The 19,468-nt window shown below is 43.1% G+C and overlaps 1 long non-coding RNA gene across 8 annotated transcripts in view; it reads left to right on the forward strand.

The window, feature by feature from the left end:
• Positions 1 to 267: 267 nt before the first annotated feature.
• LOC110128832 (uncharacterized) overlaps positions 268 to 19,468 on the forward strand; it is a 66,173-nt gene continuing 46,972 nt past the window's right edge. For 7 of the 8 annotated variants that reach the window (XR_011488715.1, XR_011488718.1, XR_011488717.1 and 4 more), the window contains exons 1-2: positions 268 to 974; positions 7,831 to 10,117. This is a non-coding gene — a long non-coding RNA (uncharacterized lncRNA). The remainder of the gene's footprint in view (positions 975 to 7,830; positions 10,118 to 19,468) is intronic. The other variant, XR_011488719.1, reaches the window with a different exon arrangement.

The following is a 19,468-nucleotide window of genomic DNA, read 5'->3' on the forward strand; positions in this document are numbered from 1 at the left end:
ACAGTCGAAAAAAATATTTGTTTTGGTTTTGCTGAGCACTTTCCCTATTAAAACGTGAGCGTTTTCAGGGGAAGGGAGATCCCCATTGTGTGGGTTTGATTCATTTACGCCTAACAGATCAATTGTTTCGAGGGGAGACTTTATGTCCCAGAGGCTATAGAAAGCTTTACTGCCCCTTTCCTTTCAAACAGGAAGTTGCCTTTTGCTAAAAGTAAACAAATGTGAACCCGGGAAGGTTTGTTTAGTTTCTGACGCTGACTTCAGAACCTGAGAATGGAGTCTGCTTGGCAAAAATGCCTTCTCTGAGATCTATCTGGGCCAAAATGTTCTCTGCTCGGGACCTGGCCTTTGCGCTCTGGTAAACATCCTCCTCTCACCAGCCCCCAGAAATTCACTGCCAAAGTCCCTTGGGAGCTTTGCTAACTTATCAGGGACATGCTAAAGCTGATGGCAACTTGGAAACCAGTTTTCAGTGGGACGTAGCTTGCTGAAGAGGGGCCACTTTCCGGAAATGGCCTGAGGTTTGGAAATCTCAGAGGATGTGAATACAGTCAATATTCTAGGTATTTACACCACGGGCTAGCCTTTCTGAGTGAAGAAGCTTCTGGAAGAGCAACTGTTTCCACTCAACTAACACGGCGGTGCTAGGCCCTGGATGAAAAAAGTGAAAGTATTAACCACTCAGTCCTGTCTGACTCTTTGTGACGCCATAAACGGTAACCCACCAGGCTCCTCTGTCCATGGAATTCTTCAGGCAAGAATACTGGAATGGGTAGCCATTCCCTTCTCCAGGGGATCTTCTCCATCCGGGGATCAAACCCAGGTCTTCTGTATTGCAAGCAGACTCTTTACTGTCTGAGCTACTGGGGAAGTCCTGTACCGGAGTGACTTAATAAACTCTTCACGTAAGCCCCAGGAGAAATGCACTGTGATTATTTGCAGCTCACAGAAGAGAGAAGTAAGGCTTAGAAAAGGTAAGAGAAAACACAGCTAGTCAAATCAGGGAACTCTTGGGTCTTTCTGCCTTCTGCTTTGGAGATGTTAAATAGTTTATGATCAATATCTGAACTCCAGAAAGTTACAAAATATTTTGGGGAAATCAGCGTGATTCAGGTAAAGAGTCCTGTGAGACAGTTTGCTATTGCAGGCCAAAGAGCTGAGTAAGTAGTATTTAAAGTTTTTAATAAATATGTTTGACATTGAACCTATCTTGTTCTGGGAGGGGTTTAAATCAGCTGATAAAAGCAAAGGCAATGTCAAAAATAGGGCAATAGTTAGATAGTGAGTCTGTGATGATTCTCAGAGGAGGGGTATTTTTCACCCTCGAAGAATGAGTGGGAATTAGATAAAGAAGGAACCTTTCAAATTTGGGGACCCAGAATTGACTCTTTCTTTAGGGGACTTAGAGTAGAAGTTACTTTACGAAAACATTATTAGTGTACATGACGGCCTTTTGAACTCTTATATGTTTGAGAGATATTTTATCTACCTAAACATACAAAGAAACATTCGGTCTGTGAAGTGATCTATCACTGAGAGGCAGCGGCAAAGCTAGATGACCAGAAATTCCCCCTCTCCCACCTCCCCATTCCATCAGGAACCAATTCTCCTACATCCTAATGACATCAGGTTTCTCGGGGCTCTGAAAACAGGTTATTGCTTAACTGTGTTTCTTTATGGCATTTACAGACATCAGCATTAATGCTCACCACTGTTCTCAGATGCTAAGTCAGATTTGGCCCATTTCACAGCTGAGAAAGCTGAGACTGAAACAGTTAGAACTTTGCCCAAGGTCATACAAGTTCTTGATGGTGGAATCAGCTAATTGATGGAAAAAAACAGGTCTGATGCCTAAAAAGCCCATGTTCTTTCCATTATACCACATAGCCATCTTAGAACAGAATGAAGACTCCCCTGGTGGTTTTCAGCTAGTATTCTGGACTTGCTTAAAATCCTTATGAGATGTTAACAGCGTTAAGTCCTGTGGTGTATGGGACACCTGAGCACTTCTGCATTTTCTTTTATTCAAGCTAATAGGGACACAGACCTCTGGCTTCCCTCATAGAAACCCCCTTTTGAAGTATCTCTGCTTTCTTCATTCAGAAGAACAGATCAGCATCTCTCATGCAAGGCTTGGCTCCATGCCCATCTCACTTTTGCAATGAGTTTAGCAACATCTGCTTTGCCCATTAAAGTGATTTTTCTCTTCCTGGCCCTGAGCCTGTGTGCTTGCTGCAATTGATTACTAGCAATTTCCTTCCCAAACCAGAGGGTTCAGTGAACTCTAAATTGAATTGTTGCTCATGGGTCTCCTTTGGACCAATGCATACGGCTTACGTGCAAAATGATCAAGCCACTTAGTTCCCGAATCTATAGGCTGACGATTCTGGTTTGACACAGGGGAGGACCTGGTGAGTGACATTTCCCATTTTTGCACACAGTGGCCTGAGGCTGTGGTCATCTCTGGGTTTCTCAATTTCAAACCTAAGGTTGGGGGGAGGGGTGAGGTCACCTTGCTCACAGCAAAGCTCTTGCTGCGTTCACACCCTCCTTTCTTCTTGTCCAGTTGTAGCACCAATGGCCCTGGAAGTAGCTGCCTGGGATGCTCACCCAAGAGACATCTGAGAAAAATTCTCTCTAGCTGTAGAAGCAAAAATAAAGACCTTAGGACAAGGCGCATCATTCTACCCTTCTGAAGACAACTGCGGGTCCCTTTATATGAATCAGTCAGCTTTTCTCCATAAAGCCCCGAAGGAAGTAGAGCCTGTGTATCTGCTCCGCCGCTCCATTGTGTCTTGGGTTGGTAGATCCTGATCATCCTTGAAGATGCATTCTGACTCCCCCAACCTCACCACTTTTCATATGCTTTTTTTTTTTTTTACCACCCATGATGTTTCATTGCATTTATCTGCGTACCTAGGGGCCTTTTACAGGGCTGGGGCCCCATTCTTCAATCACCCTGTATTCCCAATAGCTAACACGGAGAGTTGCATACAGTAGGGAGGGCCTCAGTCTAAGGCTGAAGAGGCTGATGAACTCTGCTTGCTTTGTGAGAAGTTTTTCAATTAGTACTTTGCTCTGAGCTATTCCTGAAATGTCTCTCCTCCCCCACAGCTGCGGTGGCTTTACACAAAGATGCTGAGGAATAGTTGGTTATTTAGAGAAGTGGAACTCAGGAGTCTTCTCCACCACATAGTCCTTGCAAAAATTAGAAGAACCTGTTCAGTTCAGTTCAGTCATTCAGTCGTGTCTGACTCTTCTCGACCCCATGGACTGCAGCATGCCAGGCCTTCCTGTCCATCACCAACTCCCAGAGTTTACTCAAACTCATGTCCACTGAGTCGGTGATGCCATCCAACCAGCTCATCCTCTGTTGTCCCCTTCTCTTCCCACCTTCAATCTTTCCCAACATCAGGGTCTTTTCCAATGAGTCAGTTCTTTGCATGAGGTGGCCAGAGTATTGGAGTTTCAGCTTCAGCATCAGTCCTTCCAATGAATATTCAGGACTGATTTCCTTTAGGATGGACTGGTTGGATCTGCCTGCTGTCCAAGGGACTCTCAAGAGTCTTCTCCAACACCACAGTTCAAAAGCATCAGTTCTTCAGTGCTCAGCTTGTTAACCCTTGCTAATCAAATTGCTGCTGTTTATTAGAGCAGTTAAAGCTAGATGTCTAAAATAAGGAAAAGGTAACGTAAATGGCTAAAGCCACTAATACCGACTGTTACTTGAAATCATTGTCATTGCATTTTCCGTTTCTTTGAGAAGACATTCCCCATTTCTACCACAGGAAACCCACCTGTATCATCAAGCACTTCTGAAATGATTGTTTCTATCTTATTCCTGTGGATCTCTTTCACAAATATCTTTGGCATCAAGATATTTTTGATGCCAAACTATCTAGAGGCTCTTTGTTTTTATTTCTGGAAGAGATCCCATTTATATTATTACCATAATGAGAAGTATTAGAAAGAGCACAGTTTTCCAGAAAGTATGGCTCAGCTTGAAGCTCTGAGACCCATTCCTGGTAACCAAGGAGATTCTGAGCTGAACCTCCAAAGCTTTGAAGGAATCCTAGGGTTTTCAGCTTCTAGAAAGACCTTCGGTGTTTATTAAACCCCTGCACATTGGCAGATGGCCCTGTAGACCTACTGAGGAAATGGACTACAGAACTTCAAGGGAAACTTTGCTAGGTTGCATGTGAAGATAGGTTGTTAGGGAAAGGACAGTTAGCATTTTATTTCCTTTTTTTTTTTTTGCTTTGAGAATCTAACCGAGGAATGGCTGGGAAAATGTTCCAGCTGCCTCCTCTTGCCCTTTGCAATGCACTTATCAGATGCAGTTCAACCTGGTGCCCCTCCCCGCTCCAGGCCCACAGCAGAGAGGGCGGGGCCTCAGCCCCCCACGCGGGCTGTGCTGAGTCATGCTCTTTCAGTTCTGCTGCCAGTCGCCCCACCAGCTGGGATGTAAAACACACTCTTCCCCTTTCCAGAGTTTCTGGCTCAATTTGAACAAGACTTTTCTAACAGAAACGGACCACCTTAATCCAACTACTCAAGCCCTTGCTTAGTCCAGGGTTTGAGACTGAACAAATCGTTAGGGATAGGAATGTGCCACAATTTATCCAGTGCTAACTGAACCTCCTCAACCATCGGATCACCACCCTTGGCACCCGAATAGCAGTTCATTATCTGAATGCTTATCATGGGCCTGGCACTGTGTAAGCCCTTAACATGCTCGATGTGTTATCCTCATGTAGTTCCATGAAGTGGGGTTTATACAGATGAGGAAATGAAGACTCTGAGAGTTCAACTTTTTTAAGCAGCAAGTATTTGTTAAGAGAATTAGGTGCTATGCTAAGTGCTGGGGATAGAGTGGTAAATGAAAAAACACAGCCCTTCCTTTAGGAAGTTTAGTAAGTAAGTTTAGCTAGTAAGCACAACATAGCCAAGGCTGGAGTCTTCATAGGCCTGATTTGAAAGCTTGCCTTAAAACCTATGTACGACTCCTCACAGTCTAAAGCTCCCCTTGGGGACACTTCTGAAAACTCAGCATGGCTACTGAGAAAGTAGATCCCGAACTGAGTTTATCCTCCTAACATTACACCACCATGAAGTATAAGCTCACTTGGACAAGGATCGTATCTGTCTTCCTCTGGGCACACAGTTGTCCTGGAATAAGTTTGTGTTGGATGACTGAGGATCAGCACTCACACTTTGGATTTTGGTTTTTCTGCCTGAGAACAGTCCCCCTAGGCTCAGTGAGAGCACATTAAAGCTCACGTGCTCTAACAGGTGACAGAGGAAGTCTTTGAGTCCTTTACCTGTAGTGGGTTTAATTCTTCTTTTCTGTAAATTTTCACACGCCCCCACACTTCCTGCTCTTTCCTAGGCCTGGAAGCGGAAGTATTGAAATACTGAGACAAACTGTTCTTATGGTTTTTAGAGACTGGTTGAAACCAGGAAGGATGGGAAATCAGAAGGCTGGCTCTCTCTGGGTTCTCTTTGGCCAGGAGACAAGAGCTGGGTCTTGGGCCCTTGACCACATTTCTATTCCTCCTTTGAGCTGGTTGAACACAGCAAGATTAGTCAACAACTTGATCTTAGCTTCAGCTTCATTGTTCAATGACAGGTCTATTACCATTCTTTTGATTTCGTTGTTTCATCCGTAAGTGAAAGGAGAGAGGTCTTTAGCAGGAGACAATGCTGATATTGATTTCTTGATTATAGATTTATGAACACACTGACTTATTTATCCAACAAATATTTATGATGTACCTCTTATACATCTCCCATGAAGAGCCCTCATAGAGCTTACCTTCCAATGGAATGTATTTTGTTGTAAACAAAACAAACAAAATATATGTTATGTGAAAAGACAAAATGCTATGGAGGAAACTGAAATAGAAGAAGGGGTCGAGGAGTGTATGGTTGGGGGTCCTGCAGTGTTAAGTTGGGTTATTAGGGGAAAAAGTAATATTTGAACGAGGATCTGAAGCAGTTGAGGGAAAAAGCGACATGGCTATGGGGGAAGCGGATTCTAGAAAGAGAAAACAAGTGCAAATGTCTTGAGGCTGGAAGCTGCCTGGTGTGCCTCCCAAACAGCAAGGTGGCCAGTATGACTGGAGCAAATTTGGCAAGGAGAAGAGCAGAAAGAGAGGCAGTCAGAGAGGAAATGGGGTCAGATTGTGATGAAGACTTGAAGAAGAGGGGAAGTCTTTAGGATGGCCTATGAGTAAGAAGAAGAGCCTCTGAAAGGCTTTGAACAGAGAAGGAGCATGATCTGATAAAATGATGTTGAATGAGCTATTTTTGCAGAAGCCCTGACACTTCCTACTGACTGTCCTGTGCACTAGTAGCAAGGGCCAAAAGATTTGAGATTTGACTGAGCCTCCTGACCCTCTGTGACAAGGTATCACCCCTGTTTCAGCTGAGGCCAAGGAGACTCAGAGAGTTTGAGTGACTTCCTCAGGCTGTTAGCCTCCTAGTAGTGGAGGAAGCAAGCCAGGCAGGCAGCAGCATTTCTGCATGCCATATACCTGCATCCTTCTGGAGGCTCTAGGGTTGAACTTGTGTCCTTGCCTTTTCCATTTACCTATAGGCTGCCCAAGTTCCTCCATCTCCAAAGCCAGCCACATCACATCTCCATGACCCTGTCTCTGTCCTCAGTCTCTCTCTCTCTCTGATCCCAACTGGGAAAAAGAAGTGGTTTTCCTCCATGGCTCAGAGGATAAAGAATCTGCCTGCAGTGCAGGAGATGCGGATTCTATCCCTGGGTCAGGAAGATCCCTTGGGGGAGGATCTCATGGACAGAGGAGCCTGGCTGGCTATAGTACATGGAGTTGCAAAGAGTCAGACACAGCTGAGCTCTGAGCAGCTCTCCACTTTTAAGGACTCAGGTGTAAGGTTGGGCCCACGTGACTGATCCAGGATATTCTTCCCTACTCAGGGTCTGTAACTTTAATCATATCTGCAAAATTTGTTTCAAATATATATGTCTGTTATAATACATATATAAATATTATGCATATTTATATATAGGCCAACTTATACTTAAATTGTAGGCCAAAGCAAACACCCGTATTATATCATCCATAAGTGATGTAATAGACAGATAAATGCCTTTGGGGACCACATTAGCATTAGCATCAAGAGAGAAGGGTGTTCAGCAGAAAAGACAAGGAGGGGTGGTGAAAAGAATAGAAGACCAAGAAGATGATCCTTATTTTAGAAAAGAAAAATAGGTGGTTTGCTATCTGCACATTCACACACGTAAATCCAAGCACAGCAATAAATCAAGATTAAACAGATGAAATTGCAATGGTTCATTATATGTAATATATGTATTATTTATAGAACATGTTTTATATATTATAGATACATATATTCATGTATTTATACATACATGATATGTAAGATAGTATTATATAATATTAATATATTTATTATAATGTAATTAATGAATTTTTAATATATCAGAAGAATAGGAGGGGTCCAGTTATCTAGTTTTCCTTAGATCTTCCCTATTCAGCTCTCTACCTATAATCAACTTCCAGGCCCTAGACAGTTTTTCTGAAAGTCATTATTTTGGTCCTCCAAACTCACATTTTATTACATGTCTACTAGCCAATCACGATAACTAGGGCTGTGACAATAGCCTCTTTTTCTGGTCCCTTTACAGGTTTAGTTTCCTCTAGTACATATCCAGTCAAGTTTTAAACTCTCCCATTACCCCCGATACTAGTTCCACTAAACAAAGTACAATGTCTGCTCTTCAAGACCTGTTTTACTCTAACCCCATCTCATCCTTAAAATATGTCCTTTTCATTATAGGGGACTGGAATACAAAAGTAGGAAGTCAAGAAATACCTGGAGTAACAGGCATATTTGGTCTTGGAGTACAAAATGAAGCAGGGCAAAGGCTAACAGAGTTTTTCCAAGAGAATGCTGCTGGTCATAGCAAACACCCTCTTCCAACAACACAAGAGAAGACTACACATGGACATCACCAGATGGTCAATACCAAAATCAGACTGATTATATTCTTTCCAGCCAAAGATAGAAAAGCTCTATACAGTCAGCAAAAACAAGACTGGGAGCTGATGGTGGCTCAGATCATGAACCCCTTATTGCTAAATTCAGACTTAAATTGAAAAAAGTAGGGAAAACCACTAGACCATTCAGGTATGACCTAAAAAAAAATCCCTTACAGTGGAGTGAGAAATAGATTCAAGGGATTAGCTCTGATAGAATGCCTGAAGAACTATGGATGGAGATTTGTGACATTGTACAGGAGGCAGTGATCAAGACCATCCCCAAGAAAAAGAAATGCAAAATGGCAAAATGGTTGTCTGAGAAGGCCTTACAAATAGCTATGAAAAGAAGAGAAGCAAAAGGCAAAGGAGAAAAGGAAAGATATACCTATTTGAACACAGAGTTCCAAAGAATAGCAAGGAGACAAGCCTTTCTCAGTGATCCATGCAAAGAAATAGAGGAAAACAACAGAACGGGAAAGACTAGAGATCTCTTCAAGAAAATTAGAGATACTAAGGGAACATTTCATGCAAATTTGGCACAATAAAGGATAGAAATTGTATGGACCTAATAAAAGCAGAAGATATTAAGAAGAGGTGGCAAGAACACACAGAAGAACTATACACAAAAGATCTTCACAACCCAGATAATCAAGATGGTGTGATCACTCAGCTAGAGCCAGACATCCTGGAATGTGAAGTCAAGTGGGCCTTAGGAAGCATCACTATGAACAAACTAGTGAAAGTGATGGAATTCCAGTTGAGCTATTTCAAATCCTGAAAGATGATGCTGTGAAAGTGCTGCACTCAGTATGCCAACAAATTTGGAAAACTCAGCAATGGCCATAGGACTGGAAAAGGTCAGTTTTCATTCTAATCCCAAAGAAAGGCAATGCCAAAGAATGTTCAAACTACCACATAATTGCACTCATCTCACATGCTAGTAAAGTAATGCTCAAAATTCTCCAAGCCAGGCTTCAACAGTATGTGAGCCATAAACTTCCAGATGTTCAAGCTAGTTTTAGAAAAGGCAGAGGAACCAGAGATCAAATTGCCAACATCCGCTGGATCATCAAAAAAGCAAAAGAGTTCCAGAAAAACATCTACTTCTGCATAATTGACTATGCCAAAGCCTTTGTGTGGATCACAATAAACTGTGGAAAATTCTTCAAGGGATGGGATTACCAGACCACCTGACCTGCCTCCTGAGAAATTTGTATACAGGTCAAGAAGCAACAGTTCAAACTGGACATGGAACAGCAGACTGGCTCCAAATCGGGAAAGGAATACATCAAGGCTATATATTGTCACCCTGCTTATTTAACTTATATGCAGAATACAGCATGAGAAATGCTGGACTGAATGAAGCATAAGCTGGAATCAAGATTGCTGGGAGAAATATCAATAACCTTATATATGCAGATGACACAACCCTTATGACAGAAAGTGAAGAAGAACTAAAGAGCCTCTTGATGAATGTGAAAGAGGAGAGTGAAAAAGTTGGCTTAAAACTCAACATTCAGGAAACTAAGATCATGGCATCTGGTCCCATCACTTCACGGCAAATAGATGGGGAAACAGTGGAAATGGTGGCTGACTTTATTCTTTTGGGCTCCAAAATCACTGCAGATGGTGACTGCAACCATGAAATTAAAAGATGCTTGCTTCATGGAAGAAAAGTCATGACCAACCTAGATAGCATATTAAAAAGCAGAGACATTACTTTGCCAACAAAGGTCCATCTAGTCAGGGCTATGGTTTTTCCAGTAGTCATGTATGGATGTGAAAGTTGGATTATAAAGAAAGCTGAGCGCCAAAGAATTGATGCTTTTGAACTGTGGTGTTGTAGAAGACTCTTGAGAGTCCCTTGGACTGCAAGGAGATCCAACCAGTCTATCCTAAAGGAAGTCAGTCCTGAATATCCATTGGAAGGACTGACGCTGATGCTGAAACTCCAATACTTTGTCCACCTGATACGAAGCGCTGACTCATTGAAAAAGACCCTGATGCTGGGAAAGATTGAAGGTGGAAGGAGAAGGGGACAACAGAGGATGAGATGGCTGGATGGCATCACCGACTCAATGGATGTGAGTTTGAGTAAACTTTGTGAGTTGGTAATGGACAGGGAGGCCTGGCATGCTGCAGTCCATGGGGTCTCAACGAGGTGGACATGACTGAGTGACTGAACTGAACATCTCATCCTCCGCCCAGTTTGTATGCACCATCTTAGCTAACTAGAAGGAACTTATCATCCTGATATACTTCCCAGTCTTCATACCATTGCTCAAGTGTTTCTCCTTCTCTGGAATATCTCCCCTACCCACCACCTTCTCTTTTTTAGGTCATTGAAATCCTACCCATCTTTCCAGGCTTATCTCAAATCTCCATGAAGTCTTTTTTGACCTTGTCCAACAGGCGTGACTTATCCATCCTTTGAGTACCCCTTATGGGGACTTTGTACCTCCTCTTTGGAGCTTATCCCATTTTACAGTTATTTATGTGCTCGTCTTTTCTTTCCTACTAAATTATACTCTTTTTAGGCCAGGGACTAGGTCTAACTCTTTGTCAGCTTCCCATGGCATCAGCACATATGCAGTGACTTCTGAATGATGGCTAAGCTGTCTGCAAGGGCGTATGCAGCCAGAACAGTACTCTTTACTAGATTGTTGCTTCCTTCATTGTCTGAATTCATGAGGAACCCAGTGCTCACTGAGGGATAATTCTGACCTCTTCTATTTTGATGGGCCCCATGCATTTTAATTTTCACACATATTATCTCAGGGATTTGAAAAACTCAGTTCTTCGAATTGTTTTTTCACAGTCTCTGCTTTTTCTTTGTACCACCTCCACTATGATTTACTTAATTAAAAAATTGATTCACTATTTTTACTTAGCTTTGCTTAAGCCATAAAATCCATGGAAACACTGTCTCTAGTAGGATGTGTGTGTGTGTGTGTGTGTGCACACACACGCGTGTGTACTCAGTTGCTAAGTCGTGTCTGACACTTTGTGACCTCATGGACTGTAGCCTGCCAGGCCCCTCTGCCCATGGAATTTTCCAGGCAAGAATATGGAGCGTGTTGCCGTTTCCTACTCCTGGGGACCTTCCCAACCCAGGGTTGAATCCGTGTCTCCTGCATCCTCTGTACTGGCAGGCTAACTTTACCACTGTGCTCCCTGGGAAGCCGGAATCCAGTGGGATACTCACATATTAAATAGTTACAAAACAATTAAAGCAAAATATCTTCACTGCATGATACTACAAGGACTGTACTTTGGAAAATCCTACCTGAGATCCTAATCAGTGTGAAAGAGCTTGAACATGCTCGCTGAGCTGTTCTGTCTCTTTCCACTAGGCCACATTGCCTCATAACCTAGGGTCAAGGAAGTGAGCTTACAGAGTCCCTGACACGGTACACTCCACGAGGATGGGGACCAAGCCTGTGGTAGGCGAGCTAGAATGATGAGCAGAAACAGTATAAGAGGAACATGAGAGCACCTGCGCACACACGAACGTGCACACCCACAGCTGAACTTCAACCTCGTAGCTGGCAGTGTTTCAGTTTGCTCTTGCTTTCCTCATAGTTTCCTCAGACTTTATTTTATGGGGTGGTGCTAGTTTCCCATCACCCCCAACCTTGGCCTCACCTGTGAACCTCTGCAAGCGGTCACTACAGCCACTCATATCTGCCACACGGCTGTGAAGCACGTCCCAGTCCATGGGGCATGAGAAATGCTTCGTCATTCTCCCCAGACTTCCCGCTACACGCGAGGGCCAGTCACAAGAGCATCTGTCTCCCAGAACCTTTGAAGTGTCTTCACAGAAGAAAACAATTGTTCTGAAGAGATAGCCCAGGCAGGAAATGGGTCCGTAGCCGAGTCACTCCAGGGCAACAGAGCTGCTCCGAGGCCCCTTTCTCCTTCTCTCTCTCAGCTCTTGTCTTTCCCTCAAAATGAAAGACAACATTGAAATTATTGAATAACTGTTAGCCATTCAGTGTCATTTCACATTAGATCTGGACTGCGTCCAAAACAGACACTTGTAAACTGGAGGTTGTGATGGAATTTCTTCAGCGGGGTGCCCTGTCTCTACCCTTCTGTGAAGAAGTGTGTTCTTTAGGAACTGACAGATTGTGGGAGAGGTTGCCTGGCATAAGGTCGCCTGGTGAGAGCTATCTTTGACAGTTTTTGATTTCCCACCACAAGTACCAACTAGAGGCAGGAAATGGGGAGGTGGGCCAAGTGGAAGGCCACCGACACTACTAGGAACAACATGTAGGGCCTTCCTTCGAGGCCAGAAAGGTCAGAAAGTGTGCTCTGCTTAGGTGTTCAGTCATGTCCGACTCTTTGTGACCCCATGGACTGTAGCCCGCCAGGCTCTTCTGTCCACTGGGATTCTCCAGGCAAGAATACTGGAGTGGGTTCCCTCCTCCAGGGGATCTTCCCAACCCAGGGATTGAACACAGGTCTCTTGCAATGCAGCCAGATTCTTTACCATCTGAGTCACAGAGTAGAGTTCAAATCCCAGTCTTGCTGATGGATGTTAGCTTGTAGAATCTTAAAAAAATATTTATGTATTTGGTTGTGCTGGGTCTTACCTGTGGCAACCGGATCTTTTTTTGCTACATGCAGGATTTTTAGCTGTAGCATATGGGATCTAGTTCCCTGAACAGGGATTGAATCTGGGCACCCTGAACTGGGAGCACAGAGTCATAACCACTGTACCACCAGGAGGTCCCTAGCTTGTAGAATCTTGACCAATTTACTTATAAGAGGGGAACTAATCCCTGTTTCTCAATCTTGCACTCAACATGAATCTATAGGAGACAAAAATGTCTTACCACAATGTACTGCACACGAACTCTATCAACTTCTGAGACAAAGAAGACACATATGAAGTGACTTCAAAATCTTTATAAAGCTGTGAGTCCAAATGGGCTGCTTAATAGAGCTTAAAGTCTATTGTGTTTAAAAGGGATTCCAAGCACTGGAAGGGATGTTGAGCTTAAAGGTCTTTGGCATGCCTTTCCGTTTAGAGATTCTGTAGTTTTGTGGTCTTTGATCTCACATCAAAGATAATGTATTCATATAATTACTGCCCAAAGTAGGAAACTTTTGAGAATGAAAGAGGCTGCTATTAAAAATTACAACAGGACAACAGGTGTAAATTAGAAATGTTTCAGGCAAGTGGGGTTTATTTTTACTGTAATTAGGGTGCAAACTTTTAGCCCTAAACTTTTTGTATTATAAGCCTTCATACTGACCTGGCTGCCACGCATTTTGAATCACATCCATTCTTTCCATCTTCAGCCAAGGACTCCTGTTGTGTAGGTAAGGACCTGCTGGAAGGCTAAATACGCACAACACAGTACGCATGTAAATAGCACATCAGACATACATAAAAGTGCTGCTAGTGGTACAGAACTCCCTGCTAATGCAGGAGACATAAGAGATGCCAGTTCGATCCTTGAGTTGGGAAGGTCTCCTGGAGAAAGCAATGGCAACCCACTCCAGTACCCTTGCCTGGAGAACCTCCGTCGATAGAGGAGCCTGGCAGGCTACAATCCTTGGGGTTGCAAGAGAGTTGGACATGACTGAAGCAGCTTAGCCCGCATATACATAAAGAGACAAATGAAAGCCAGAGGGTGAGTCAATCCAGGATCCAGATAATCCTTCAGTTCTCTCACCACCCGCCCCCGCCCAACACCCGCACTGGTTGGTGGTCCCACGGCCCCCATGATGACCAGCTGTGGAGGGAAGGAACTGGCCGCCAGATGTGACTTCCAGAAAACCCAGGCCAGAGCTGACATCTGTTCATGGTCTCAGAGGCTGACTCTGCTGGTCCAGACTCATGGGGATGAACTTAAAGGGAGCCCTTTCATTACTGCAGAACTTAGGTACCAAGTGAGTTTCTTACATGTCTCTGGGAGTTAGGTTGCTGCAGCAACTAGCTTCAGCTTATAAACAGGGCTGCCCTAGTGAGGGCCAGGGGCTTAGGAGGTGGGTGCAGAAACATAGACTGTGAACTTGCTGACTGTGAACAGCATCCCTAGATGCTGAAGGGTGAAAAGGAAGGCCCTCTGAGCTTCTAATCAGTGGATCTGGGTTTTCCTTTCCGCTACAGAGAAACCTCAGTGTCCTCACCTGGAAAACGGATGGGAACCTACCTCGTATGAGATAATGGATGTGGAAGTAGCTTACAAAATGCAACTTCCTCCACAAATGCCAGGTGGCATTCTAATTGGAGATCCTCACTTCAAACTCCTGAGTTTACAGATGAAAATCTGGGGTCTAGCGAGGTCAGCTGTCTGGCTCAGTGTGGGGAGTCCCTTTTCAGGGAAGGATGTGGCTGGCTTGTGTGTGTGTGTGAGTGGGTGGCGGGGAGGAGGGGGCTGAGAAGGCAACACTAAGAAAAATAGAAAACCAGGGACCACCTGAGGAAGCAAAAGTATTTCCAAGGAATTTAACTTAAGTTTGTGCTGGATGAGATGAGAAAAATGATTCTGTGGTGATCATTTTTCTCAGGCAGAAGGATCCGTCACATCTTTTATTTCTCACTGTCATAGACACTGATGGGAGTTGATTTCATCTGCAGCTTTTCATCCTGCGGCTTTGAGGCTAGAGCTGATTACGCTAGTAATCCGGCTAGGCCATTCTCTTATTAAAAATGCTCTGTTGGCCTAACTGCCCTGCTCTGACACAGGTGATGGGGGCCTGGCCAGGTTGGAAAAGAATTTGAGCACCAGGGAGGACTGATCTTAAGTAGAAGGTTTAGGCAGCTTAGCAGAGAAATTAAGAGCATAGGCTCTGGAGCCAGACTGCCAGGGGAAGAATCCCAGTTTTGCCACTAGTTAGCTGTGCCACCTTAGGTGAGTTACCTAACCTTCTGTGCTTCAGCTTTCTCATCTGTGACATGAGAATATGAACCCACATCACAAGGTTGATGTGAGGCTTAAGTAAGTTAATACATTTGAAATGCTTAAAGTATTTGGCACACATTCAACTTGATTTGCCTATTTATTAAATAAAAATAAAATAGATAAGGGTGTAAAAGAAGGATGTAGGGGAGAGGCCATGAGGAGTGGTAGAGAGTGGGCTTTGTCATCATTTGCATTTGAATCCTAATTCCAGAACCTTTTTCTATCAACATTTATATTTTTCTCATTATAAAAGACATGTGTTTATAGTAGAAAATTTAAACAATACAGAAAGCCATCAGGAACTAAATAAAAACCAACCTTAATTCCACCACATGGAGATGGTTATCACGCAAGCATCGTTGACAGTGTTATTTGTGTTGGTTTAGTTCTGGTACCAGTGGCTTGCTGGTTTTTAATAATTTCTCCTGAGTTTGCATATTCTTCAGCAAAGCATCCAAGGGAACCATTTGAGGGCAAGGAACCATAAATGCCTAGAAAATAAAATATTTTTTGACAACGACAAGACCCTTGATATGTAACTCAGAGCCTTTAATCTGTACACTTTTTACAGTTCTCTGTTTCTGATTTTTAGAAGCTCAGTTTTTCTAGTGATACAGCATGCCAAGCATTTAGATTGAAACTCATAAATTTCTTCTTCCAACTTCCCTGCTATAATTACTTGGCCGCCCACATTATTGTTGCCAATTGCCAAGTGTAGTTGGTGAGTGACAGGTAGATTATTTGTGCCTGATGTGGGTCACACTTTTGCTTGGTCTGAGCATTTTTGTTTAATGCTCCAAGAGAAGGCCATCAATGGGGAACAGAGCAGGAGTAACAGAAGTCTACTGGGCGGTGATTTGGCAGCTCAGAGAAAGTTATAAATTAGGCTGTCAGAAGGGAACTTTCTGGCAAAGTTAGTGAACAAACACAAGGTGTGAGGTGGCCAGCACTTGTAATAAGCTAACTTTCTCTCTCACTGGTGGTTTCCTCTTGTTGGTCTTTCGGTGAAGTGGTTAGACGTGTTAACTATCACCCAAACAGAACCTGAACGACTTTGGGGTTGGGCATACAGTGGTGGCCAGCAGTGGTAACAGACGGGGGATACGAACGCACACATCTGTAATCAGAGAGTGACTGTGGGCTTTGGAGTTTGGTTAATGGCGTAACCGAATCTACTCCTGGGAACTGTCCATAAGCAAAGGCATACCAACTAACTTTTCTTGTCATTTTAGTGACTTCAGTTTGACAGTCCCCCCAAATCTGCGCTGTCTGCTTTCATGGCCAGGGGAGGGGTGGGTCTATCATATAAAATTATGACATTAATATTGAAGAAACTTTAAGGAGGTTTCCTCTTTCTACTCCAATTTAGTGAAGGGGGAGAAAAAAAATGCCTTGGTATGCATGCTCAATCCAATTGTATAAATTAACTGCTTTATTGGAACCATCTTCTTTAGTCAATGTGACAGCAATTCACACTGATGAAATACTTTGAAATGGGTCTGTCTTTCTCACCAAAACCTGTCAACACCGTCAGTACCTGCTTTAATTAGGGTGACCAAATAGTCGGGTTTGACCGGGGCTGTCTTGGGGGATTATGCCTCTTGTCTCAACCAGTAAATTTTCATAGACCCCCCCCATTTCATTCTCAAAAGTGTCCCAGTTAGGACAATAAATTATATGGGCGTTCCCAACATGAATGAAATTGAGGAGGCGCCATCCAGGTCAGCTTCCCGTTTCACAGTGTTGCTTTGCTTGGAAAAATCTCTAATGCCTCAGCCTAAAAGCCTCTTGGCCCTGGGGTCACAGTTTGACTTCTTTCATTCTCCAGTAATATTCCTTCCCAAGCTTTATTTTTTTTTCTTTCAGCAGCAGAATCTACTTTTTCAGATGAAAAGTTAGACAGAGGCTCCAGTGTTTAAAACAGAAAAAGTAGGGACTTTGCTGATTGCAGTGAGGGTAGCAAGCTCAGATACCCCCATATTTGGCTCCTCTCTCTTTCCTTCTGGTGTGGGTCTCTGATGAATCTCATGGCTTTGTGAAGCATAGATTAAATCTACTGCCAGAGCAAAATGTTACCATCAATTTAATGTGCTGTCACTGCATGGATTGAACACTGTGCTCTGGTTCCCGAGTCAAGTTACGTTAGCAATACTGTATGTGTTTAAAGCTTGGCACAAGTTGATGATCATCAGGCTATTTAAAAATATTATCTCAGGATTCAGCCTCAATTCTAGGTTAGGCTACTCCTGTGGCCTTAATTCTTCTAACCAATCAAAGTTTGACTGCCAACTTTGTTGTTCTGTCATGGATCAAGGCTGAGGAACGACCACACCATCCTGGTAATTCTCTGTCTCACCTGTCCCCTTTTGGGGCCCTATAGCTGAACTCTGGCTTTATGACTCTTCCCCTGTAACCTCATCCTTTGTTTGTGATTTGAAATGCTCTTTTAGTACACTAATTTTCTCTTCATCCTTGCAAATCTTGAGCAGACCATCCTGGGTCTTTTCTCTGATTGAGTTCCCAGTTTATGGTAAAGCTCCTTGTAGCTTAAAAAATACACAAAACCTACCAAACACATCCATGGATTAAAAACCTTCAGTCACTAACCTCATGAGTCTCTCTCAGCTTTACCAGCTTCATTATTTTAGACATCCTAGCCAAATACAGACTTTCATCAGATATATGTACTAATCCACACCTATATTTCAACCACGGTTGACTCACCAGCCTGACGACCCCCATCAATTCTCAATGATTCTGAGGAGCGGGTTATTTTTCTTGGCACGGACCCAAACGTTGAGGCTAGAATTCAATATTAAGCTGGTCTCCCTAGGATGTCATTAAGAGGGTTAGGTTACTGAAACACCAACATATATTGTCATAATACAGCAATTTCACTCAAAACGGCCTCGTGGCCCAGCCGTTGTGACTGTCACATTTTAAAACTCTAGCACCCTTGGAGGCTTGGGGTGAAGGGCCCAATCAGGAATGGATACTTTGCGTATTTGTTTATTCAAAAATATTTGGAATACAGTGGCATTTTCTTGACTGCTAAATTGAGGTACTACTAATTATTTCTGGATGATCAGAAATATACAAAAGAAAGTTTTGTTCAATCAATTGTTATTTGCTCAGGACATTTATGGAAAAAAGTCATTTATACCTCGAAGAAAGTTTGCATTTATATATGGTGCACATTGTATACAAAAAGTTGGCTTGAATTTTTAAAAAGGATCATTTTTACATATTTCATACAATTTTACCATACAGTTCCTCAGACTCAAACTTATATACTCTTATAAGGGGAAATATCAAATAATGTTAGCTTAAATCATAAAACAGAGTAGCTCAACCTTGCATTGTTGACATTTTGGTCCAGATGATTCTTTGTTGTGGGGTTGACCTGTAATGCTGTGGGGCTTAACAGAAGCTCTGCCTTTGACCCCCTAGATGCTAGTATCACCATCTCCCCCACCCAGCTATGACAAGCCAAAATGTTTTTAGGTGTTGTCAAGATGTCCTTTGTGGAGCAAAATCATCCCTTGCTGAAAACCACTGCTGTAGAAAGATATCAAAACCAAGAGGAAGAGTTGGAAATGGAATGGCCCATGGTTCTACAGTGACTTCAGATCCTGTCCTCTTCCATGAGCAACAATGAAGATGAAACGTTGGCTGGCTCGCTGAATAGGGCTACATGGAACTATGAGGGACTTCAGCCAATCTGGGACATCTCCCAAGTTTCTCCTTTTACAAATTGACCCCTTACGGAAAGTAGGCAGCATTAAAGATATTAGGTAGCTGGTATTATTTTTCTTTTAATAATTTAGAAATGTGCTCATAACAGTTGGCTTTTGTTGTTTGATTGCTCAGCCGTGTCCAACTCTTTGTGACTCCATGGACTGCAGCACGCAAGGCTTCCCTGTCCTTCACTGTCTCCTGGAATTTGCTCAAACTCATGTCCATTGAGAGGATGATGCCATCCAATTATCTCATCCTCTGTTGCCCACTTTTCTTCCTGCCCTCAATCTTTCCCAGCATCAGGTTCTTTTCCAATGAATCGGTTCTTTGCGTCAGGTGGCCAAGGTTTGGAGCTTCAGTTTCAGTCCTTCCAATGAGTATTCAGGGTTGATTTCCTTCAGGAGTGATTGGTTTGATCTTGCAGTCTAAGGGACTCTCAAGAGTCTTCTCTAGCACCACAGTTCAAAAGCATCAATTCTTCAGTGCTCAGCCTTCTTGATGGTCTAACTCTTACATCTGTACATGACTACTGGAAAAACCATAGCTTTGGCTATATGGACCTTTGTTGACAAAGTAATGTCTCTACTTTTTAATATGCTGTCTAGATTTGTCATAGCTTTTCTCCCAAGGAGAAAGTGTCTTTTAATTTCATGGCTGCTATCTGCAGTGATTTTGGAGCCCAAGAAAATAAAGTATCTCACTGTTTCCATTTTTTTCCATCTATTTGCCAAGAAGTGATGGGACCAGATGCTACTTAATAAACCAGTCTAGAGCTCAGTG

The sequence above is a fragment of the Odocoileus virginianus genome, chromosome 7 (assembly GCF_023699985.2).
Source record: "Odocoileus virginianus isolate 20LAN1187 ecotype Illinois chromosome 7, Ovbor_1.2, whole genome shotgun sequence".
NCBI classification, from domain to species: domain Eukaryota; kingdom Metazoa; phylum Chordata; class Mammalia; order Artiodactyla; family Cervidae; genus Odocoileus; species Odocoileus virginianus.